This window comes from Ornithodoros turicata, chromosome 1, assembly GCF_037126465.1.
Source record: "Ornithodoros turicata isolate Travis chromosome 1, ASM3712646v1, whole genome shotgun sequence".
Taxonomy (NCBI): Eukaryota; Metazoa; Arthropoda; class Arachnida; order Ixodida; family Argasidae; genus Ornithodoros; species Ornithodoros turicata.
Window position 1 is genome coordinate 202,308,701 of NC_088201.1, and position 26,571 is coordinate 202,335,271.

At 46.0% G+C, this 26,571-nt stretch overlaps 1 pseudogene; it reads right to left on the bottom strand.

The window, feature by feature from the left end:
- Window positions 1-2,487: 2,487 nt before the first annotated feature.
- On the bottom strand, window positions 2,488-26,292 carry LOC135393553 (peptide methionine sulfoxide reductase-like; annotated as a pseudogene).
- Window positions 26,293-26,571: the final 279 nt, after the last annotated feature.

A 26,571-nucleotide genomic window follows, 5' to 3' on the forward strand; every position in this document is an offset into this window, starting at 1 on the left:
CGTGAGTGAGCGCGAAAGTCAAAACTGCCGAGGACTGCGTAGGGATGTTACACGCTCTAGTGTCGGCACGAACAGTGTGTCAGCCATGGAGCTCCCGCTCATTCTTCTATTTGTACCTGTACTTGGCAACATTGCACTGTGGCCCCCAAGGTGTTGCCACATGCTCCCAGCCTTTTCAATGGGACAGGCACCGGATTCACGGCACCCGGCCCGCAACAACAGCTATTTGCATCCCACACCCCCTTTCTTCAAGAGTCCTCGGTTCAAGACCCGTTGGTGATCGACTCCATGCCGCGCCCTGCATCCCTGGAGGAAGACCTCCTCAACTTCCTGGATCCCAAGACCGGCCCGTAGGAGCGTGTAGGTGTGCGGTCCTTTGCCTCCGGGTCGTACCGTGTAGCAGGCTGACGGTCCGGATTGGCGTTGGGAGTCCGCTTGTCTCCAAGATCAAGAGAAGACATACAGGGTGTCCACGCTAAGTGTGAACAGATTTTTTAAAAATATATCAATCACTTTTTCCGAGATGAAATCAATTGTAATATAGCATATGCTGAAGGGCACTCCCTAGGGGGGCATTAACAGACTCCTAAGGCAATGTCTTAATTAACTTTCAATAATTAACTTTTTAATTATAAAAGCTACGAAGTTGCTCCAATGAGAACATCTGATCTCTTCGGTCACCAGATACCAAAGCCGTTTTCCGAACAAAAATCCGTTCTATAGATCGTCCGCAAAAAATTCGTGAAGGAACGCCATTTTTTCCTTTATTTTATTCATTGCTCATCTTTAGAGACGCGTCTTTCCTTCGCCCCCAATACGAGAGGATGAAAGAGCACACTATCGCCTCTTGCGTCCTGGAAAAAGATTAAAAGAAAACAGAAAATGCAGCCCAAGATAAGGGCAGTCGCGATAGAGTCACCCAATAGATTTGTTTTTTTGTTTTGTTTCCGCAAGTTAAAGCTAATCTTCGACGCATGAGGCGGCACTGTGCTCTTTCACTCACTCACACTGGGGGTAAAGGAAAGCCGCTTCTTTGAAGATGCGCAATAAACCAAATAAAGAAAAAAATGGCGTTCCTTCACAAATTTTTTGCGGACGATCTACCGAACGGATTTTTGTTCTGAAAACGGTTTTGGTATCTGGTGACCGAAGAGATCAGATGTTCTCATTGGAGCAACTTCGTAGCTTTTATAATTAAAAAGTTAATTATTGAAAGTTAAGTAAGACATTGCCTTAGGAGTCTGTTAATGCCCCCTAGGGAGTTCCCTTCAGCATATGCTATATTGCAATTGATTTCATCTGGGAAAAAGTGATTGATATATTTTTAAAAAATCTGTTCACACTTAGCGTGGACACCCTGTATAGAAACCAAGGGACAAAACGAATCGGACTGACGGTAGGCGATGAGTGCCAGCGAGAACAATCAGGGAGGGGGGATGACTGAATGTACGTACGAGCTGTGCAATAGAAATAACATGAGGAGATAAAACTTGGGCGCGTTGGTGATGCATAGTGAAAAACGACGACATCCTCAAATGTATTTATCCCCTGGTTTTGCAAAATAAAAATTATTTGGTTGACAGTTCAGTGTCGTGTCGTCGTCTTTGTGTTCCGTCGTCGTCTCCCCCTGCACTGAGGGTTTTATCGTTTTTAACTAGAAATAACATGCAAGATTCATTGCAGCTTTGCGTCCGAGTTATACTTGTTGGACAGTAAGAAACAGCATTGGCTGTTAAAGCACCCACGTTGGGGTTAAAGTCAAACTGCAGATTTTGATCGAGAAAATGAGCTGCTCACTAGTCAGTTTATGATTGATGTCCTAACGATCTGTACCAAAAATAAAGTTTTTCGATGCCGCCTGTTTATTCAGCTGGGGCACCTTCGCAAAGCACCCACTAAAGGTCCACCATTCACTTTACAGCCTGTGTAATCAACCATAACACACAGTCCACTACCCAAGCGCACCAAAGCAGCAGTTAACCTCACGTCACCACTCTCTCTCCATGCCCGTAATGCCACAGCGCACCTTGTATTGGGGTAGCTGGTGACGGCCATGTCACGAAGAGCGTAATCACGCTTTTCTTTCGTCAAATGCTGTATCACCAGGATTTAGCTTTCATTTCGAAACGCAGCTGTCACAGAATCTTGTGACATCACCAATCTTCGCGCACGTGCGGCAGATAGAAACATTCCGTAGCCTTCCTGGGCCAGTGTATAATTCCTAGTTGGTAACTATGATAATAAACGCGTAAAGTTGTTGTTCTGCCTCAACTTCTCTTCGCATGCGTAGTTTTTTAAGCAAGCTGTTTTTAATATAACTTGTAAAGAACAATAACTGTAGGCTTCTTCGACCACGCTCAAATGCACAACCTTGGCAGCAGAGGGCGGAAAATGTTCCCAGATACGTGCCCCTGCCAGACTTGCTCTGGACAGTGACGGGGCAAAGACACTAGGACACTGTATTCACAGAAACCGAAACCACCGACCTGAAAATCTGAAAATTTTTTAATCTCCACTCTTTGCAGCAAGCGCACGGTGTACAGAAGAACCAGTGCGGAGACCTTCATCTTTGTCGCAGCGGCCCTTCAACCTGGCGAGGTGCAACACAGTTGCCTTTCCTCACCCGGCATCATATGCAAGATTAAACGAGATCACTTTGCAATGGTGCGTCTAACACCGGTCAGCATGCTAAATTTTTGGGCGTACGGAATCACAGGAGGGAAATTTTTGTCCTGCCATTTTCACTTGCGGACAAAGGACTTGACCATGTTAACTTGTTCGGTAGTGAGGCCAAGCTCCGTGCTTTCCTCCAAGAAATCCCTCAAGGTTCCAAAACCGGCAACGTAACCATTGAGACGGGTAGCAACGTGGCTATTTGTAAAGTCTTTCAGACCCGATGCCCTCAGACTCTTGCAGAGTGCGCTCTTCTGTTGGAGTCTGTATTTCTGGTGATACCTGAAAAAGAGGCAGCCCAAACGTTTAAAGCTGACCCGAAGAAGAGACGATTAAAGTTTCGTAGGCATCAGATATATGATTGAGCTATCTGTACCGATATTACAAGTGTTATCGATATTCCACTGCCTACCTACCTACCTACCTACCTTTTGATAATCCAATAGAGGCCAATTCTAATCCAACTCTAATGAAGCACAATCCAGATCTAAGCCACACTGCAGTTCTAATCCGACACAATCCAGTTCTAATCCAACACAAGCCAATTCTAAGCCGTCTGATTGCTCGCCCTTCGCTACGCCCCCTTATGCGAATGAGCTGGCTTGGCTCTGCCCCTTCACGCTGATTGGTCTATGCCAAGCCTACTGATCACCGAGTCGTTGATCGTTGCTCCGCCCCTCATGCCGATTGGCCCACGCTGAGCCTACTGATCGCTGATTGGCTGGTTGTAGCTCCACCCCTTCTTACTAGCTCAGCCCACTTCGTGTTGATTGGCCCATTGTAAGCGTTTCGATCACTCAACATTTTCTAGACTTCTAAGCCCTCTGATTGGTCCACGCTAAGCCTACTGATTGGCCCTTCACGCCGATTGGTCATCTCTAAGCCAACCAATCGCGGGCCCTTTTATGCTAATTGGCTGTGCATCTCCAAGCTGATTGGTTCACGCTGAGCCTACTGAACAGTGATTGGCTGCCCTGTATTTGTCACTCCTAAGCGGTTCCGGCATGGGCTCCATCCCGGCAGCTGGGCAGTGGCTTCACACAAGACACAAGGAACTGATTTGGTACGACAGGGTTCAGCCTCCTTGTACTGATCCGACTTCTTCATAGAATATGGGCTGGTCACTGTTCAGCTGCATCATGGAGATCAGCTGCATCGTAGAGGTCACTCATGTATTGATCTACTCATTGGTCCATAATTCTATTAGACCACTTCCAGTCATCTCTTGATCCAACCGCTCATTGGTTGGCCGCTGGCTCGCCTGGCCGCTCACTCAGCTCGCTCATAGCCCGGTAGACTTCAACTGCTATTGATTCACCTAACTGCAAGCCTCTCAGTGGTCATTCACGTCTACCCAACTGCTTATTGGTTCCTACTTCTAGGTGGTCACTTCCACACATCTCTAGAGCTCCCTCATAGGCTGGTAGACTCTAACTGCGATTGCGTCGTCAAGCAACTGCAAGTACTGCAAGCAACTCACTGGTCACTTCCACGGATCTCTACATCCAACTGCTATTGGTCCATTGAACTGCAAGCCACTCATCGGTCACTCACACTCATCTCTAGATTACCTAGGTTAGATAAGGTATGTTTAGCCAGGTATGTTATTGGAACTTTCTACCATTAGATAAGTTTAGCAGTGGCCATTGAAACTTTCTACCCAATTGACTCACATTTCTAGATGGTCACTTCCACTCACGTTCAGGTTTCTACCCAACTGCTTGTTGATTCATACTTTTAGCCTGTCACTTCCATCATATCTAGAGCTCCCTTATAGGCTGTTATACTCCAACTGCTATTCGCCCATGCAAACTGCATGCCACTCATTGGTCAAACCTCCAAGTTCCCACCCTGCTGCTCATCGGTTTACAATGGACCTTTTTCACAATGCTTCTGTGCATGCTCTGTGACCCAGACGGCGCCGAAGATGGTTCCCTACATATTCAATAGAAGGGGTCAGTTGTAGGGTGCCACGAGCGTCCCCTTTGCAAAGAAGGCTGAGGCACTCTAGCTGGCTGTGTTTTAGCACGCGCCGATCGTGTTTCGCTGGACTGCCGCTAGCATACGACGCCAGTGTGAAAAAAGTTCATTCTAACTGCAAGCTACTCATTTGTCACTCATTTCTACCCAACTGCTTATTGGTTCATACTTCTAGCTACAGAGTCGGTCACTTCCACTGTGTTAGAAGGCTAATCCACTGCTAAACAGTATACGACACTAATAAAAAACAGCTTACATCAACATGCCACCACCTGAAGTCAGCCTCCTTCCTTGTGTTCACACTGCTCATAGCCACAGTTGCTAACGGGAAATTAGGAAACATGTTCAGGGTACGACGTGCACATCTCAAAACACATTCTCTCCATTTCTCGATAGAGCACGAGTAAAGTTGGCTTCCATGCATGCGTATCCCACTTCTGGGAACAAACATAGGATCGTCTTTTCAATAGTGTGTGCTGTGGACGCGTTCGAAATATAAAAGCTGAGCAGGAAGGAGCACATAATCGAGAAGCATCGATAGTTGTTGCTGATACTGTGCGGAGAAGCTCGCTTTAGAGAAAAACGATCTGAATGTTGATTCAGCAGATGATCAAAAAACCCTGTAGAGGTGCACTGTAGGATCGTTTTTGTCTTATACAATGGGCTTTGCACTTCAACATAAAAAATTATTTAAATGTTTATCCAGCAGAATGGCAAAGAAAACCCCTAGTGATGCTATACGGTTTAGCTCAAGATTGTTTCTCTCACTGATACTTCGACGCTCCAATGGTTTCAACGCTTATTAAAGAAAGTGATTGAGTAAAGTCATAGTTGTTGGTGCTATGCAGTGAAGCCCCGCACATACCCAATCTTAAATCAAACCTTAATCTCAAACACAATTTCAGGTTGGCTTCAGAGCTCTCCCAGAACATTTTGTGCGTGCACCACAAACGTATCCAGTGTATATTTCACGCGACACACCTCCGTGATCCGTGCGCGTTCCTTCTAAACAGTACACACAGATTCCAAATGAGGAAATCTCGTCGTACTATGAACAAGTTCATCTAAGAAAAAAATGTGTTCACCTTAACAGTATCACAGAGTATGGCTTTAAGGATTTTTTGTAGCTTTCACACGCATAAATACGCCATCGTGCGCCACCGGAAGTTCCTCAGGAAAGTAGACATCGAGTTACGTGTGCAAATGCCGGTTAGGTTTATCTGCACGCACCCTGTATATGGTTATTCACGACATTGTAAACGTAATGTGCTACTCAGCTAACTATGTGAATCATGTTGTTTATGGTCAATATTTAGTGATTCGCTTAATTCTTGCTTCATATCACACTCCGGCACCCCGCTTTAGGGGACAATAGAAGAAGACGACGAGTAACAGCGTTTAGTAGCTCGTGCACGTCCCTAACAGTGTGATTTGCTACATTATTGTTGTTGTTATTGCTAAACACCGCGGTACTATTACCATTGTTATTGCTAAATTGTCTACGTGATGAAACCACTAAACAGGAAGCGCAAGTAAAAGATTGCGACAACACATGAAGAACAAGTGAAGGACAACACTTCAGGGTTACTAAGCATCAAATGCTTATCACAATTTCAACGAAGTGTGAATTCGCACTGGCGACATCCCTCGTTAAGTGGAGCTGTGTAATATGAAATCTGCAAAGCAGTGCCGACACATCGTGTTGTTGTCATGATCGCGATGCGTGCATGCTCAGATAGAGCAGAGGGCATTCGCGTCCAAAGGTGAAACTAACTGCGCTCCAATACCTCGCGCCCGCGAAGCCGCCTGACTAGGCAGCAGAGTATACCCCTTTACTTGTCACTATTGGAACAGGCTTGCCTAGCCGTGGCGCCTGTGGCGCCATCTCGTTGCTCACGCAAGAAATGCGTACGGCGCAAGCGCGGCAGGTACTAGCGTTTCCCGTTGTCAGCCATCTCGGCTGTCAGATGGTCAGGTGTATAACTAGAGTGTGCATCGATGCACACTAGGCTGTAGCCGACTGAATAGCGGACTTGGCGAGATTTGGAACGAGATTTAACATGGCGGCACTTCCGGTTAGATCGCTAGGCAGTCGACTAATCGGGGTATTGGAACGCGGCCAGAATCTCTCTGAATCGTTTCAGGAACCGGTTTGGAACATTATTTTTCTTTAGTTCCGGTTCAGGTTCAGTTCCGGGCCGGAGAGAATATAGCGGTTCAGTTCAGCCGGTTCACCAGTTCGGGGTCGTGAAAAACTTACAGTTCAGCTCCGGTTTTTGGTTCAGTTCGGTTCCGGTTCGACACCCTGCTTATATCGGACGGTCGACTCCTGCTCAAGCGCACAACAAGGAAGGCATGTCTTACTATTGTATTCAAGATGAGGAAAGTTAGCTAATAGCTGTTCTCATTTTCAGTGCATTCGGTATGTGGAGAAACTTGCACTGAGAAGTCATCAAGCAAGATATCGTCTATTTTCGAGAAGCAGGATAAACTAAGGAAATCCGATGGTGAGGAAAATGAGCAGTTCCAGAGAATGAAAAGGTCGACGTACTAGACTTACGCAAGGTGGACACTATGTACAGGGAAGCGGTATACGTGGAACTCCTGATGGAAAACGATAGAGGATAAATGACAAGCTTTCTGTAGTCAAAGAAAATAGTATTCACTGTATTGAAGGTTGTAAATCGCGTTTTCCGAGAAATGGGGGTCAGCGAACTGTCGTTTCAGGATGCAGTGAGCCCACTCTGTAAAACGTGATCTCCAACATCTCCCTGTGCAGTCACATCCATAGTCACATCCCACTATCGGGGCTTTATATAAAAGTACTCGTAACGCGTTACTCGTTCCATATCTGCGCTCAAAGGAGCTACTTGTCTGAGATTCCCGAGCCGACTCCAGAGGTTGTGAGGAAACTGAGCTATTATTTGTTCTTATTTTCAATTCATTCTGTGTGTAGAGAACCATAGCTAAAAGTCATCATAACACAACTGAGATATGTCATCTCTGTTCGTGAAGCTCGATAAACGAAAGAAACTGGGTGATTCAGAAAACGAGCACTGAAGGATGGAAAACTTGCGTTTGATATATGCGTTTGACTGCGTTTAACTTATGCAAGATCGAATCTATGTATTGAGGGGAGGCGATATGCGTTGGACTCCTAGTGGAAAATGACACGTATAATGGTGCCCAGTCGTTTTTTAAGCAGAAGATATTTGGAAGAAATTGTCGAATCTATCACTGGAGGGATTAAGAGATCCCCCGACATAATCTCCATGAAGAAAAGGTGATGAGTCATCTTCAAAAGTGTGAAGACGGGTAATTTCCCGTAAATAAATACATGTATTGTCCAATCTAAAAATACAGTGTGTCGCGTGAGTGGATCAGTCCGTATGCAAACACAAGCTTTCAGATTTACAGTGCCTAAAAAACTTTTTACGAGCACCGAGTGTACCTAAAGCTAAGGGGCGACAGTCCGTCTCTATGGAGGATGCTACCAGTTCCCCAGAGCCGCATGTTCCGGAAGCATATTACAGAAAAGCAGTATTCAGAAAGCTAGATCTCAAATTGAATATCTGAACACGGAGAAAAGAGTAATTCAAGAGCTATCCCTACTCAGAGTACTTATCAAATAAGACAGTTTGTGAGATACAATTTGGATTTGTTAGAGCGATATGTGGAAGTGGAGAACCCGTCGATGAGTCAATGAGCTGGATCCCCGTGATGCGTGACCATACTGGAAAAATAACCATACGAGCTTGGACGTCGCCAATGGCAAGGAACGAGTTGTTTCCACGTTAGAATGCGTGCTTGCTGGAGTTTCTTTTCTTTTTTTCAACCAACTTTTTCTGCACACCGCATGAAGTGAAAATGAGAACACCTATTACCTAACTTTCCCTTTCTTGAAGACAACAGTAAGACATACCTTCCTCCTTTTGAGCTTTTCCCTGAGTCAACCATCCGATGTAACACAGCTGACGAACAAGTACGTAGCTTCTTTGCGGGCACGCAACTCAAATAAGTTGTATATGTCAACTTTTATATAAAGCACGCCTAGAGGGAGACTGTGGCGTGCACAGGGGTGAGAACCGTGACAGGCTAGCTGGGTCAGATTTTGTTTACGCAAAGTTCCAATCACATAGGAGCAGTTTTTTAGCCCGTGATATGTGGCACGCCCGCAAGTTAGCGGCGATGTATACAAGGACTTCGATAACCCCATATGGAACTTTTTGGAAACCAAGCTGCAAAAGCGAACACTTTGTTTTTGGTTACCGAAAGCTTGTTTCAGCATGTGGAAATGAGCAGGCTATGATGTAAAACAGGTGGCCCGCTTTGACGTGGCCTCATAGGGATTTTTTTTCTTCAGATAGACTTGCCTAATCAGGCAGAATAGTTTACTTTTTGTATACGTTTTAATACGCGTGGCGGAGACCTCAAACGAAAGCTCGATCGCTCGGAAAACATGACTTGCAACCCCAAACAGCCACACGCATGCGCTGTGGTGCAGAGACCTGGAGGGGTATATTACGCGCCCGTGTTCCGGCTATCTAGTTTTCTGCGCGGCTGGCATTCACAACGTTAAGTTCAGCTATCGTTTGTTGACATGGGGTGTGATGTAGGTTTGTAAACCTGGAAGGTAGTTAGCGGTGCGCGATATCTTCATTTTGATGTGTCTATATTGGCGCATGTTGAGCCCGTGCGACGCGATCATCCGCAGATTATGCATTCAAGAGAGAGAGAGAGTGTGTGTGTGTGTGTGTGTGCGCGTGTGCGCGTGTGTGCGTGTGTGTGTGTGTGTGTGTGTGTGTGTGTGTGTGTGTGTGTGTGTGTGTGTGTGTGTGTGTGTGTGTGTGTGTGTGTGTGTGTGTGTGTGTGTGTGTGTGTGTGTGTGTAGCTACTGCGTGTGCATGGCTCTGACGTGAAAAATTGCAATATTCGCGTTTTGCGCGACCTGTAGGTGGCGCATCTAACCTCCAACATGGCGGACGTAACCAGGTTTGTCGCTTAGTTTGGATTTTGAGGTTGCTGAACTGCAATGTTGACTCTTGATGCGTTGAAGGCGAGCGTTTATTAAACGCTGCTCATATACTTCTGGCAGGCGTAACAGAGTTGTCCAAAGAGAAGGCTATAGTTGTAGCGTATTATTAGCGAAGTTCCGGCGTGTTTGATCAAACACACCCCGTGACGGTGAATTTCACGTTTACCGGTTGCGAGGCCGAAATAGCAAGCAGCGAGTGTCCTCCGCTGCAGGAATGTCAGAGACATGCAAGCACACGATATCTGTGCTTATGATCTCTTACAGATAAGATCTTCCAAGTGTGTAGCGCGTGTAGGAATGTAGTTTAGAATTTATAGGGTAATGTTGCCACACCCGTGTGTCACTGGTGCGCATGTTTCTGGGAAACCTTAACGAAACGTCACATCCTTTCTGAATTCTTTCCTCAAGTGATTTGACGCGCAATTACAAAACTGACTTGGTGTACGTTTTCGCGCTATCCCCTGCGCTTTCCTGCACATAATGGCTACTCAAGTTTGAAAAAAAAAAAGTTGTGTTTTGCCTAGACAAGGTTTTGCTTCCCTTCCTGACATGACTTGCAGAGACGTGTGTTTCATAAAAATAATAAAACGTTCAACAGATATGTAGGCAGTATTGCCCCAAGAGCTCTGCCATCCACACACAACCATTGCTGATGTAACAGGTTTGCTGATTTCGAGTCACTCAATCCATCTCTTCCGAGGATGCGTCAAAGGTGCAGTATTGCATTCGTGGAAAAAAGAGAACGAGGAAAGACAAACTGCTGTCTCCTTGGCGCGCAGAGCCGCATTGCGGCACAGAACAAAAGTAGTTTGGTTTAATTAGCTGGTCGTTCTCAGCACTGTTCCCTTCATCGATGATTTCAACAGCAAAATACAGGTGCAGGTCAGCGACCCATGCGAAAAGCAGCGACTTCTCCGCAATAGAACGCAGGGTCGGCCGTGTGTACCTCGATCGGCTAGTCCCGAGTTTCACCGCTGTGCGGCGTCGATTTTGGCGAAAAACGCGAATACGCGGACATGGGCAGGCGCGTGGCGCGTGAGCTGTCCACGCGCCAGAAATTTGTGTTTAAGATATTGCGGAGAGGGGTGCGGCATGGTGCTCGTCAATTCTTGGACAAGTGACAAATTTGTGCGTGTGGTGAATTTATGTGGTGTGAAACACGTCATATTTGTAACCGTAATGCTCTTAAGGTGAGCACATTTTCTCAGAGATGAACTTGTTCATAATGCGACGAGCTTTGCACATTTTGAATCTGTGTTCATTCTAAATTTATATTTCAAATGGTGCTTCTTACTGTTCAGTAGTGCCTGTGCATACTGTTTAGAAGGAACGCGAGCGGATCACGGAGATGTGTCGAGTGAAATATATGCTGGCTATGTCTGTGGTGCACGCACAGATAGTTCTGGGAGAGCTCTGAAGGTAAGCTGAAATTGTGTTTCTTCATACTCAGCTTCGGTTGACTACATTTCTTCTTTTTGAGATTGAGTACGTGTGAAGCTTCACTGCATAGCGCCAACCACTATGGGTTTACTCGATCTCTTTGTTTAATAAGCGTTGAAATCATTGGAGTACAGAAGTATCAGTGAGAGAAACAATCTTGAGCTTCACCACATAGCATCACTATTGGCTATATGTCATTCTGCTTACTAAGCATTAAATAGTTTCTTATGTTCAAGTGCAACACACACTGTCTAAAACAAAAACCATCCTAAGCTTCATTGCAGTTCGCCTCTACAGGGTTTCTTGATCACCTGCTCAATCAACATGCAAATTTTTTTTCTAAAAAGAGCTTCTCCACATCAGCAACAACTATGAATGTTTTCTCGATCATGTGTTCCTTCCTGCTCAGCTTTTTTATTCCGAACGTGTGCGGAGCTAGGAGGCTTCGCTGCATAGCATCACTATGACGTTTTTATTTTGTGCACTGTTTAATAAACGTTGAAATGTTTTTGTTGCAGGAATGTTGAAGCACAATATCTGTGACAAAATTCGTTCTTAAGCTTTTAAGAATGAACGCGTTTCACTCCATAGCATCATTTGTGGATTTTCTTTACCATTCTGCTTCATAAAGATTTTAAATTTATGATAAATAAATTTTTATGTTGAAGTGCAAAGCTCACACTCTAAGAAAAACGATACTAAGCCTTTTCTCAGGCGTGGGCTACGCACGCATGAAAGTCAACTTTACTCGTCTTCTATGTAGATGGATAGAGTGTGTTCTGAGATGTGTACATCGTACCCTGAACGCGTTTTTCAATTTCCTGTTAGCAACTGTGGCTATGAGCAGTGTGAACAGCAGGAAGCTGCTTCAGAGGGTGGCACTGAACATGTTGATGGAAGCTGTGTTATTCATATTTTGTATTGTTAGGCAGCAAACGAGGTTTCCAATGCCGTGGAAGCGACCAGTTCTCTAGCTAGAAGTATGAACCAATAAGCAGTTGGGTAGAAGTAAGCGATCAATGCAGTTTGAATGAACTTTTTTGAGACTCGCATCGTATCCTAGCGGCTGTCCAGCGAAATACGGCCGGCGCGCGTCAAAGCACAGCCAGCCAGAGTGCCTCAGGTTTCTTTGCAAAGAGAGCGCAAGTATCGAGGCACCCTACAATATTGGCCCCATCTTTTGAATATGTAGGGAACCTTCTTCCTAGGTCACAGAGCATGCGCACAAGCATTGTGGAAAAGGTCCATTGTGAACCAGTGATAAGCCGGGTGGTAATTTGGAGTTCTAACCAATGTGTGGCATGCAGTGTGCATGGGCCAATAGCAGCTAATGTCTACCAGCATATTTAGGAAGCTCTAGAGATGAGTGGAAGTGACTGTTTATAAATGAGAATCATTGAGCAGTTTGGTAGAAAGTTCCAATGACCCCAGCAAAACTTATATTATCTCATCTAAAGATGAGTGGAAGTGACCAATGAGTGGCTTCCAGTTAGACGGGCAAATCGCAGTTGGACACTGCCAGCCTGTAGAGATGCGTGGAAGTCACCTGCTAGAAGTAAGAAGCAATAAGCAGTTGGGTAGACATGAGTCCCCATTGAGTGTCTTGCAGTTGGATGAACTAATAGCTGTTGGAGTCTCCGAGGAAGCTGAGTGACCGGCTCGAATAACCACTGAGCAGTTAGGTCAAGAGATGAGTGGAAGTGACTGGACAGAATTATGGACCAATAAGTGGATCGATACACGAGTGACTAATGATCTTTATGATGCAGCTGAACCAGTGACCAACCCATGCTCTATGATGTAGCTGAACCAGTAGCAAGAGGCTGAACCCTGTTGTACCAAATCAAGGTTGAAATCAATTTTGTCATGTCTTGCATGAAGCCGCTGCACAGTGGCCGGGGTGGAGAATATGTTGAACCAGCTTAGGAGCGACAAATGTGGGCTAGCCAATCACTGTTCAGTAGGCTAGAATGAAGCAATCAGCATGAAGAGGCAGAACCATTAGCATAAAAGGGCCAGCGATTGGTAGGCTTAGAATGGACCAATCAGCGTGAAGGGTCAATCAGTAGGCTTACCATGGACCAATCAGAGGGTTTAGAAGTTGAGAGTGTTGAGAGTGATCGGTATACTTAGAATGAACCTATGGGCTTGGCACAGACCAATCAGCATGAAGGGGCGAAACCAAGCCAGCTGATTAGCATAAAGGGGCGGAGCTAAGGCTTTTCGGTTTGGCTTGTGTTGGATTAGCGTTGGATTAGAATTGGCTCCTATTGGATTAGAAAAAGGTGGTTGAAGCGTGCGATGGCAACCTACTGCTAATGTGTGGAGCGAAGCAAATGTATGCCAATAAAATTATCCATAACTTTTACACAAATGTTGATCAAGCGTCGATATTTTCATACGTATTTATTGATATTTGTTCCAGATATTTGTGTTTGTTTCAGGATTCCGATATATCTTCTCATCTAGCAGCCATCCTAATGTCGCGTGAATTCTGTAAGCATGATGTGCATCTCAATGGATCAATCCTTTTGACTGCATGTGCATGCACGTTCCCTTGTCGGTGCAAAACTCTTGTCTCGTTGAAAACAAACCCATCACTTTCCCTTTTTCAGTGGCATGTTAACACCGCGAAGCAAGTGTGAGCGGCGCAGAGTTGTGAGAGGCGTACAGATGTGGATGGATGGACAGAGGACAGCAGGAGGAGTGGGGGACATAGGGGTTAGTATGCGTCCTGTGCAGACTTCATGGGGAACTGTGCCCACATTCGTCTTTAAACCTTCATAAAACCCAGGGAAAGCCTCGGACAGCACAGCCGGTGATAGGAACGCCTCGAAGCGTTTGAGCAACAACAAAACACCCCTACACGCGAGTGGAACAGCCCGAAACGCGCTCTCCCAATAGTTCGGCTGAATCCCACTAGAGTGTCTCTCCTCCTTCTCCGTACGCGAAGCAGCGTTCAAGTTAAGGTTGCAGGGAGCTGTACTTTAGCTTCCTTTAATAGTTTTGTACAAGCGGTGGATGTCCCACGAGAGATGTTTTTTTCTGAAGTTGATTATCATCATCATTCTGCGCGTTTTCATACGAGCTGTTGCTGTTGCTGTCGTTTGCTACGGTAGTCGTACGTCCGTCAACACGAATTCAAAATTCGAATTTCCATTGCCCAATCATCATGTACATCTCACGCGCCGATGAGTAGCGCCCCTAGCGGATCATGCGGACGGGCTCCTCATAAGAATTCCAGATTATGACATGGTCGCTATAATATACGAGTAGGTCGTGGATTGGACAGACACTTGGCAACGTGATTTTCCCAAACTTTACTCTCTCTTTTTTGCGTAGAGACGGCACTGTCGTAGCATATAAGGGACTAGTTTCCCCTCGAAACATGAATTCGCCAGAGGTACCGTTTTTTCATGACTTACCTATGAGCTACTTCAGTTGTCGAATTTTTGTCGACATTATAAATCAATATAACGTACGACGTGTGAGATTCGCGCGTAGAATGACATATGGGCGACGTCACAGCGATGGAATGCTCGAACCCACACCTCTCTAATCTTGGTTCGTGTCCCGCAACTGGCACGCTCCGTTGAATTTGTCTTAACTGTTCCTTAAGGGGAGACTCTCGGACAATTCGAAAAACTTATAGTGACTGTGTAAGTAAGTGCGGTACATTATTCAGAAATGAGAAATGGGAAGTTGGTTTTGGTCTTTGGAGACTCGTAAGCTGCCAAAAAAGAGCTGGGAAGCTTACATCGAAACCGATAATCCTGAACGCTCCCTCTCCTGCCTCTTGCCTGACGTCACATGTAGTTTTGGGCACATGCTCGGTAATTTCTTCGTGCGACATGAATGGCGCGTCGTCTGCTTCCTCAGTTCCGTTGTAAAGTGCTCGCCACCGGTAGGACAGAACCTACAGAAAGGCCCTTGGTCCCTTTGGAAAGAACTGCCCTTCCGTGCAGAAGCATGGAATCACTCAAAGGAAAATTTTCCTTCTCTAATTATCTGTGTCAACTGAGGATGAGAAATTGTGTCCACTGAAACATCATATGGTATGCATTTATGTAGCACTGTTACATGGACACGATCACGTCTGCGTTTAAACCTCTGCAAGCAGCGTTGCCAAATTTGGCTACTTTCAGACTGTCGTGGCGCCAAAAATCTGGGCGATGGCGACTCGACTATTTGCTGGATACTTCGCGTACACTTCTTGGGCACTACTTCTCAGACTACTATGCACCTAGAACAGAACAGTTTTTATCGTGGCGACACATCTAACGCCCATACGTATACATTGAGTGCATTCCTCAATCGGTTCACGGTTGGTTTTCTCTGTCGGCACGACGCAAAGGCGCAGGTTATCACTACACCGTGATATTGTAAGATCTCTCTTTGGTTAGGCTTTCGCCACTAGTAGGATAGGTAGGTGGTTTATGCCCCGGAGTAGGTGCCGCGGGGTTTATGCCAGGGGTTGGTGGTTTATGCCCCGTACTCGGGTCATCTTTCGCGTGGAATCTACAGGGTTCGCCAAGATAAACTTCGGGGTAACGAAGATAATACAAATTAGAACAGTGTCAGAAAGCCAAAGTATATGTTAGAAGACGTATCATGCCCCAAAATTTTATGTCCATAACGCCGCTTGTTCTGTTTCCCTGCGGAAAAATCGTGAAAATTAAAACATCGCCGCTGCCTAAACGGCTATACCTGTGTTTCGGCTTCTTTCCGTCAGATGGCGAAACGTCGAACGCGACGTTGCAGAGTACGATGCTGCATTCAGTTCCACTTGATCAGATTTCGATGTCGTCTGCAACGCCGCGTTAGACCGTTTCGCCCTCCGTTCTAATTTGTTTTATCGTCGTTACAAACCCCGAAGTTTATCTTGGCGAATCCTGTATATCGACAAGACCTGTGTTATTTATTTATTTTCTGTCAAAATATCATGCACCTCAACAACTCGATCCGACTAACTGTTAAACATGCATCGCATGGGTTTTAGAAGAAACTACAAAGAAATGACTCCCCGTCGGAGCTGCGGATTCGCTGACAACTGTGACTGCAGCATACGAATATACCTAGAGCGATATTGATCTCGAGAGAAAGAACTCGCAAGGCAGCGAAGCTTCCCCTTCAGAAACAGTCCTCACCACAGCCGTCCCGAGGCGAGCTTCCGCCCGGGCCACGATTACGCGAAGCAACCCCCCCCCCACACACACACACACACACACACTGGCCGCCCTTTCGCCCCACCCTTGGAACGGCTCTGGCCCTCAATAATTATTTAACACAATCCGCGACCAAATAAAGTCAACAAGGGTCTTTCAAGCATAGGGCTCCTGCAACCCTGCGATGACACCCTGGTAAAAAAATTCGTACCAGACGAGTCCAAACTTGAACGATCACGTGTTTCTACTTCTCCCGGGATTTTGTTTGTCCAGTTCTTCCATGCTACGTTACATGGGAGGGTTAAAAAGGCAGCAGTTCTTGCTGTCACTGGCATTTAAGGGGTAAGGGAAAAAGGGCGTTTGAGCAACAATGACCTCCAGATCAGCATTGTTTACGGGGGAGATTCTAGAGCTCTATTGGTCCTGTCTTATATTGATTTTCTTTAGAAGGCGAAGGCATCAACGTACAAAAAGGAATACAAGCTGTCAATGCGGTGATCTTCTATCTCACAACTAGAGAGTTAATTAGTGAAAATTAAAGCGGATAATTCCCCAGCAGGTTTTTGTTGCGACAATCATATGGCCCACGTGAACTAGGATATATCGGCATTGACTGCGATTGAAGAACAAAATTTCCTTCCTGATATCAGTTTTATCCATAGTTAGCGCGGATATCGTATCAATAAGCCTGTTACCATCAACGTATCAGCGTCTTTTTACGACGCTAGATAGTCCTGTAGGAGTGGTGAGGACTATGTGTCACCGGTGCTTAGTGCTATAGCAAGGAGGACCCTTATAGGACTCTCTACCATGCTTAGTAGTGCTATGCTCTGTGGCGCTACTGGATTTCCGCACGGTACAACAGGACATGTCCCCAATGTTTAAGACATGCATGTGTCTTATCTAATCTACTTACTCATCAGCATCGTGGAACGTCGAAGCAGGTAATATTTTAGTGTATATTTTCTTCTTCCGTATCTTCAGTTGTTCAGCTCGAGATCTCACGGCCAATTCCTTCTGCTCATCGTCGTGATAGAAAATCGCCGACATGTACTGAGGCCTGCGCTCCACGGTGGGGTCGTGGCTTCTCCAGAACAAGGGCAGTAGGGTAGGGAAGTCTGTGACCTCCGGATCATACTCAATCTCCACTGCTTCTGCGTTGTCTCCGCTGAAAAACAAGCGAGTATGAAATGGTCGTAAGCATTCTTGTAAGCTCATACAGCAATGGTTCCCAACCAGGAAAGGATTCCTCCAACTGGGAAGAAATTTCATCACTCCCGTGGAGGAATTAGTCCCAGTTAGATATCTGATCCGCCTACGAGCGCATACAACATAACAAGCAGGTGTTTGTTCCCGATAAGTGCAATTGACGACATGATCGACGCACACCTCGGGACACGCAGCTCGCGTCGCACCACAGGTCTCAGAACGTGACCCCCAGAACGCTGCGCCCGCGCGTGCGAGGTGGTGAGACGGCTTTTCGCCAGAACTCCCACCTGTTAGTGTACATTAATATGTCATTCTAGGACGTGCGCGTTCTGAAGCGTTGTCAAGCTCGCAACCTCGGTTATGACCTACGTAGCACCAGTTGTCGCATATGTATGACAGTGTAATGGTGTGATCAAGTCGTCTTCGACGCACGCTTGTAAAGAGGGAAAAGGTGCGAAAGCAAAATGCTGCGTTGCCAGAAATGTCCGCCGTCTTCAATTCAAGGTCATTAGTGGCACCTGGAACCTCTTACCCACTCTTCATTGATAACTATTGCTTATTTTTGTAGATTCAATTCCGTGCGGATTCCACTCAAAGGCAGCTTTGGAGCTTTTGAAGCAGCATGTTGGTTGCTTGAGAGTTTAAACCCACTTTGAATTAAGCTCAAGGACTTGTCAAGCGTCAGCCCATGTTTGATTGCCTTGGTGCAGTGCATGTACGGCTCTAGACAAACCGTATGCAAGTGCTCACACTAAAGAATAGTTACAATGTAGTACCCCTTTTTGGACTCCAAAAACTAAAACAACAAAATGCTGAGACCAGTATACGAAAGGAATAACGTCAAAGTCAAGGGCACTGGCTCGTTTTGTGTATTTTCGGTGCACAGATCAACTGAGATTCAGATAACTTGGTCAGGCTTCTGTCCGACTTACCAGGGAAACCCCTGTTATACTTCCGGGATAGGGAGGTGTCTGACATGGAGAATTTCCCCATGAACGTCCCCATGTGTTTTCAATGGGAGCCCATCGGTGCAATGAAACGTTGTCCGACGTGGGGAGTTGTCCGGGGTAGGGAGGTGTCTGACTATGGAGGTTTTGCTATATGTGATGCAGGTTCGCCGCTGGCCACGTTAGGAACGCTTCTCTGGTGGCGGCTGGAATACCAGTGCCTCTTTATCCTTTTGTCCTCTTTGTCTGACCCGAAAGCGAGCTGGGAGTAGTGAATGGCTTGCTTTCTTCTGAATTAAGGAATTGGTCAACCGTTGTGTGTGTCTCTGCGTCACTTCCGGTGTAGTGCACGGCGCTGGGACGGGGCGAAAAGGGGTCGAGGGAGCAGAAAAGGCGGGGGATCCTCTGTTCTACAGGCTACTTTTGCCATTTGAGATGGCCTCTCTTTTCCGCATGAGAGAAGGCAAAATGTGAGGATACCACCCGACAGGGCGCCTGTCAACTCAAACAGCAATAGTAAGAGGTCGCTTCTGAGCTCAATTCAAGATGTCGTTTACAGGAAAGGTCACGTGCGTCTGACGTTGGTGGTGGTGGACCAGGTGGATATCCTCTCGAAAAAATGTGGGCTACTACAAGATGGCTGATTACCTAAAATTTATTAACTTTTTAATCGGGCATTTCATACAAATGCAAGTAGGCACATTGAGATAGTATTGTAGAGGAGATGATGTTCCTCTACGCGAGTCCTCACCGGCGATGATGGGATATCCTAGTGGGCAGATGTGCGTGGCCTCACGCTAGAACGGTGCCGGTAGAACTGACGAGGCAGCGCCGTCAGTGTCAAAGTAAAATGGCTTCTGATCTATAGGGTTTGTTTATCTTTGCCAATGGCACTTCAAAGTTTCTGCATTAACCAGCGATAATATTAGGCTCATTCGAATGACAACGGCAAACGAATCTGTACAAATAATAATAATAATAATTCGGGGCTTTACGTCCCGAGGCAACTGCGATCATTAGCGACGCCGCAGTGGTTCAGTCTGTGGATTAATTTTGCCCACCTGGCGGTTTTTTAATGTGCGCCGAAATCTAGACACAAGGCTCACGTACCTCGTCCCTCGCAGAAGACGGCGTATCAAAGCAACTTGCACCCAGAGTTCTAGGTAACTCGTTACTGTAACTAACTTCCTTTTCTGATAACTTATAACTTGACTCGGTACTTTTGCGCCGTGGTAACTTTCAGAGGAACTCGTTTCATTTGAAAGTAACTTTGCCAAAGTAACTTAAGCTAAGTTCCAAGTTACTTTTAATTCGCTTTTCACTCACGTTCACTTATTCACTTATTTCCTTGCTTTCTCTCCGGTTCCTTCATGGCAATTTATGCCACACAAAGGGATATTCAATCAACGACAGTATTCTATTGAGGAAGTAAGAACTGCTGCCATTGAAATGAAGCTGAACCATTGTACGCTCACAAGGAGTAAGACACAAAGCGTTCGAATTGTTGGAGATAAACGAAAACGATCTAAGCGTGTTGCACTCCTCCACAGGCAACTCAAGATCGAACCCAACTACTCGCGCGCTGCACCTGTGTAGTGCTATTTTGTGTCCGAGGTAACTTGGAACTAACTCGTGCTTTTTTCCCAGTAACTCCGTAACTGAGTGTTACATTTCAGGCTGAGAACTTCGTTACTAACTTCGTTATATTTTTCACACAGTAACTTAGCTCGTAACGAGTTCTTCTTGACGGGTAACTTCTCGATCTATGCTACATGCCCCTGAGCTTGAGGAAAAGGCAAACGGACAGAACACAGAACGAATAGCACAGGACAAGTGCGTACTGTCCATTTTGTCTTTTGTCTATAAGCTCAGGTGCATGTTACCGAGATCCGCCTATTTCTCAACTTAATCACAACCATGGTAATGCACTTACGCCAACGGTGCTCGAAAGCACGAATGAAAAAAAAAAGTATTTCGGACGTACGGGGAAACACTCATGCAACGCATCCCTGACGACCTCCAGATCGCAGTCTTGAAACTTTGTACCACCAACTCTTCCTCTGAGAGCCCCAAAAATTTGAAAAGCAAAAGGTGCTATATCGGGGGAATAATTGGAAAGATTGAATTCGGAGATTATAAGGCTGGGCCTTTCCTCCCTGTGTACCTTATAAACGGGGCCCCTGCTATTTCACGCTTAGACACATGTCAGCAGTGATATATCAAGCTGTTACAAGGTAACGCAATAATGACCCTCCACCCCTCCTTTCTCGATAAAGCGCGAGGAGTGTTCAAGTCAAACCGGGACTTGATCTTCCGTGTGTACAAATGGTTCGCGCTACTTCTTTTTTTGTCATTTTCGCACGCGACAGGCCTCCGCGTTCACCACATGGTAGTTCAAAGTTTGTGCAAACCAGAAGACACGTGCTGGACTAGACGTGCTGGACAAGATGGCCGACAACGAGGTGAGCGCGCACATCGAACAGCGCATTGTCATGAAGTTTCTCTTGAATGAAGGCGTAAAGTCATCTGAAATTCATAGAAGACTTCAGGCTCAGGATGGCCACGATACACTTAGCCGCAGCAAAGCGTTTGAGTGGTCCAAACGGTTCCGAGACGGCCGTACATCAGTGCAGGACGATCCCGGCCCGGGCGGCTCAGGGCCCAGTGTCAGAGTTCCTGAGAACATCCAACTTGTGGAGCGCCTGATCCTCAAGGACCGACGGATAACATGTCTCGAACTGGCTCGAAAGACAGACCTTTCTGTGGGAACGTTGAAATATACCATCATTCATGAACACCTCCAGTTTCGGAAAGTTAGTGCCCGTTAGGTCCCAAGGCGGCTCTCCGTGCTTGACCCGCAGAGAAGACTGGAAATCTCCCAAGATCTAAGGTACCGCCGTTCCTTGATCGGATCATCACGTGCGATGAAACGTCGGTGGACCATTTCACTCCTGAGTCTAAACGCGCATCAAAACAGTGGAAGCATCCGGGCTCGCCAGCTCCCAAGAAGGTCCGAAGCACCCCGTCTGCGGGTAAGGTCATGGCCACGGTTTTCTGGGTCAAGGCTGGCGTTGTTCATGTTGATTTTCTGCCCAGTGGTACTCTCATCAATAGTGCATATTACTGCTAGGTTCTCAGGGATGTGCATAAGGCGCTGAAGCAAAAGCGGCCGGGCCTCATCAGAAAAGGATATCTCCACCTACAGGACAATGCACGCCTGCATACTGCGCATCTCACGACACGCACCTTACAGGAACTTGGGTGAGAGTTGCTGCCGCATCCCCCTTACAGTCCAGACCTCGCCCCCAGCGATTTCCACCTCTTCGGGCCACTGAGGGCGTTGCTTGGGGGCCGCCATAAAATTTTTCGAAACCGAATCCAAATCCGAATCCAGGAAAGGGTCTACTAATACATACAAACCTTACGAATCCTCTCTTTAAAAAGAGTTTGAAAAGCCAGGAAAAAACAAGCTCTACTAGTGGAAAGCGTTTTGAAGCAGAATATGATACCTTTGTTTTATGAAAAACAAATTAAATAATATTTCAGTTGCAGGTGAAAATATACCCATATAGCAGTTCTTTTATTTAACATGTTCACCAACTGCAAGAAATGCATAAATTCTCGAGTGTGAATTATTTCCATAAAGCTAAAGCAATAATCAAAAGCAAAACCATGTTACTTTTAAACTTGTAATGTAACAGTTCCCGCCTGAACTCTTTCAGTCCAGAGCAATGGAAACAGACGAACAAGAGAACCCCCCTCGGCCAATGAGGCTTTCGAAGGACTCCGGAGGCCAATTTAAAAAAAATAAACAAACAAACAAACAAACAAACGTGGTTCGTGGATTCGAAAGATTCGATTCGTGTGAGACAGAATTCATCCCTCTCATCCTCATCGTCATCATAATAAACGCGCTCTTCTTAGAAACCCAACATTCGCCGTTTTGGGCACTGAGATTCGGATACGGAATCTCGAATCTCTGCTTAGGATCCGAGGATTCGTGGATTCGCGAATTCGGTCGGCACATCCCTAATTCATACACTTTCATACTAGAGGATTACCGAGCCCAAATAATTGACAAGAAAAAAAAAACCTTGAGTGTGTTTGCCAGGATTCAATAAGACAGACACAATTCATTATGGGAATTTGCGCATTAATTTTCCAAACTTCCACATCTTTGAAGAAGCAGCTCGTAGCCTGGTAGCCTACATCTATGTTTGGACGTAACATTTTGTAATTTCTGCGAAATAGACCCGCATACCTCTTCCCTGCCACACCCTAGACCAACTCTCATTTCTTTTACGAATCTTTACATATTCGGTTCAGTAACCTGTATGCTTCGTTCTCTAAATATAAGTGTTTAATGTGTGACCTAAACACAGGATTTTCTTTTTCCAACTTTGAGCACTTTCCACAGCACTGCTTGTATTGAAACTGCATATTCTAATAGCTTTATTTTGATTGATCAATATTTTTTATTTATTTATTTTATTTTATTTCATTTTATAGAGATTTTATCGAAAAGTTACAGTTGATCCATTTAATCTCCTCCAATTAGGATACCCTCCCTGCAACGAAACGTACAGGGAGCGCCGAGAAACGCCATACAGTTGATCCTCTGCCTCCTGCGATGCCTGCTTTCCCATCGACAGTCTGACCCTGCGAGAAGGTCTCGTGTTTCGCCTTAATGTCAGTTGGAGAAACCTCATCACTTGATAAAGCAAATACCGTAAGTTAAATTTTTCAGTTATACAAGGTGTTCAAAATTAAGCTTTCACGAGCGCTACGCAAACACAGCGATGACAGGAAACCGGATGATAACTTTACGCTACTTGTGTAAGAAACAGGTACACAAACTGCTAATTATGTAGCACCTGTTTCTTACTCGAGGAACAGAAAAATAGCACCAGTTTTCTTTTGTTCGCCTATTTATAAAGTGCTAGTGAAAGCTTAATTTTAACACCCTGTATAAGACACTGCTACGTACTGCTGGAGACACGGCTGTCTAAAACCTCCAGCCCGTGGCCGAGCAGTCCCCTATCGGCGATGTCGTGCACGAAGGAACTGTACTGTGGAGGAAGGAAACATAGGAGCGGCCCTTCAAACTTTTTGCCATTGGGACGGGCGTGCCAGCCTTCGCATTGCGTTCTGGTATGCTCCTGTCTACCATGTGACCGCTCACGTGACCCCAAGAACATGCCCATTCCAGTTCCCAAATCAGACGACGGGAGCCGTGATTGTCTTGCAGTTTAGATATCTGCATTGTGATGAACGCCGCGCGTTCAGTTTTATTTGTGCGTGTTCGGATGTTTACTCTTGGTTTACTCTTCTATTGCAAGACCAGTCACGGTCTTCAGGACAAGCACGGAGGACTGGAAACATCATTCGTGGCAGCGACGTTTGTGTGACGACGTCGCCACGTTTTTTGTGTTTCCAGCTGAAGTGGTAAAGAATGTCATTAATCGCACTTGTACAACAATAGAGCAAATCAAATGAATCTGCAGCGGTAGGACAGCGCCAGCTCGCACACGAACAATTCAAGATGATTCTCACATACACAGGGGCACGAAACAACCGATCACGTACATATACGAACGCATGAAACGTTATTCCCGCGACAGAGCTGCTTTCTTTTGAACGACGGCCACTGCCGTGGTAAGAAGGTTAACATAACATAGTTGCTGTAATCGTGCTCACATTTTAAGAGTAAATGACTTTGTAAAGGCATAAAAGCACGGAGAGTAATGCGAAACTTTAAACCGCGGTTGCTAAAACCGAAACTTTAGAGGGGATCACGTGGTGGACAGCAAGTAATGACGGTTTTGACACGAGCCACCGCCAGAGGGGTTCCACGGTAAGCTGTTCGAAACGGCCGGTCCTGTGTTTCCTTCCTCCATGAGCTATACCACGGTGACTATACCACCGTGACTATACCATTACAGTGCCCGAAGTAAGGCCACGCAGCGCGGGTGTATCCCGTTTGAAACCATTAAAAATAACCTTTCAAAAATAAACGCGTAAGTACCCACTGTTAAAAATACATCTCCCAGAATATACGGTTAAAAATAAACGCACAAAAATAATCGCCGAAATATCCCCATTTAAATATAAACGCTAAGGAATCCACGGTTAAGAATATATCGTTAAAAATCAATCGTTTCAGAATCCCCCCAAATCCACCTTACAGTTGCTAGAGTCATGTGGTATGGCCCAAATCAAGGTGAACTGCAAGCAAGGGGGCTTAACCTAACATCACAGGACCAAACTAGCCTAACTATCCCAAACTAACCGAAACCAAACTAAACTAACCTAACATAACATGATATAGCCCGGCGTAAATTGCAATCAGTCCGCCTTCGTGCTAGATAGTGAGGGGATTTTGAAACAGTTTATTTTTAGTGGTGGATGGTCTTGAATGTTTTATTCTTAAACGTTTATTCTTAATGATGGATTTCGGGGAGCCCCCCCCCCCCCCCCCCCCCCCGCAGCGCCGCCTGTCGGGAGAGAGTACCATCGCATTCTCAGCGTCGTCTGCTAGGGAGAGCAGTTCAGCGCGGTCTTCCCTCGGGGAAGGTGTTGGTATAGTTCCTTCGTGCGCGACATCGCCGACAGGGGATCGATCAGCCACGGGCTGGAGATTTTAGACAACCATGTGTCCCCACCAGTACAATGGCCACGGATCCACACTGTGCTTCTCTGCAAGGTCAGTCCTCGTCAGATTTGCCACTCCTGAGATTCGCAGCCTGCATGGAACTGGTCACAACTCTAGTTCCTGAAGGCGTGTCTGGTAACGCCATGGTGCACACTGTTCGAGTGCCTTTGCCCACAGAAATGCGCACAGCTCGGTGATTCATCTTGTCACGACGCGAACCTCTCAGAGTTACATCGCTTGAAGCAGAAAACGTATGTGTGTGTCAAGTCAAAAAACAAGCAGACATCGCGGGGGGGTCATGAAGCGACAGAGAAGTTGACAACATGTACTTGTCTTTCGGTTCAGCGCAAGAAAAGGAAGAGAGAAAGAAAAAAAGCACCCACATTGACGTGTCGTTTGAATTCTTTGCTGTGCCCCCGGTGAAGCCAACCTTGGTACGGACAACACCCCGAGCGCTGCCGAACAGCGCTTCGGGGCCCCAGAATCAGGCCACCGCGAAGGTTGCCGTCTCTGTAGGAACTGTTGGCTCGTAGAATGGCATGGCTGCTCCGATCTGAATGTTTGGGAAGAAAGAAAGTGAACTTATCAGTCACAAAACATATACACTAATGTCTGTCCTCTTTAATCATTATTCACCAACTATTTGGTGCTCTGATGCAGGAAAACATACGAGAAATGTGGCCGGACCATGGTGGATGACGGGCTGTGCTATGTCATGCCAATCAAGCTAACCAAACGCCAGCAAAGTACTCAACAAAATAAAAAACCTACCAATCACATAATTATACACAAAAAAAAGAAGAAAACTTACCCGGCAGGGAAACAAAATCATAACCTGCGAGCACAGGAGAGCATATTCTCCATTGCCATAGCGACGCATAGACGACGAAATAGCCCGGAATTACGTTGAAAAGGGATATTAACGTCCGGTGAATTGACGCACTCAGACGTGCGTGTGTTGGGACTTACCTGCCGGAACTCCACATTTCCTTAGAGCAAGCCAAAGAGATGTTACCGAACACACAACCTTCTTACGACAGAAAAAAAGCAACAACTTCGGACAATGATTATGGAGATCACGTGCTCTGGATGAATGCTGCTTAACCTAATCGTTTCTTAGGTGCATGTCTAGTTTAGCGGCGCCACTCGATTTCAAACTTCTAATCTACATACCTGGATGGGATTTTGCATGGTGCATCGTAATCCAAAATAATCAAGCGGCGGTCGGTTCCACGAATTCCTCCAGAGATCAGTTTCCCTGGCGCAGCGGCAGTTTCGGCAGCGGCGACCATGTCATCTCCATGCGCCCATTGTTTACCTATTACAGCTTACGCACACCTTGCACTCTTCCCAGCATGCATTTCGCCTGTTCCCTCTCGCTCGTTGCCAAGAATGCACAATGAAAGCACTAGATCTCGACGGGTATCATTTGTGGTACTCCTACGCATCAACCATAGAGCTTGGTTTCCC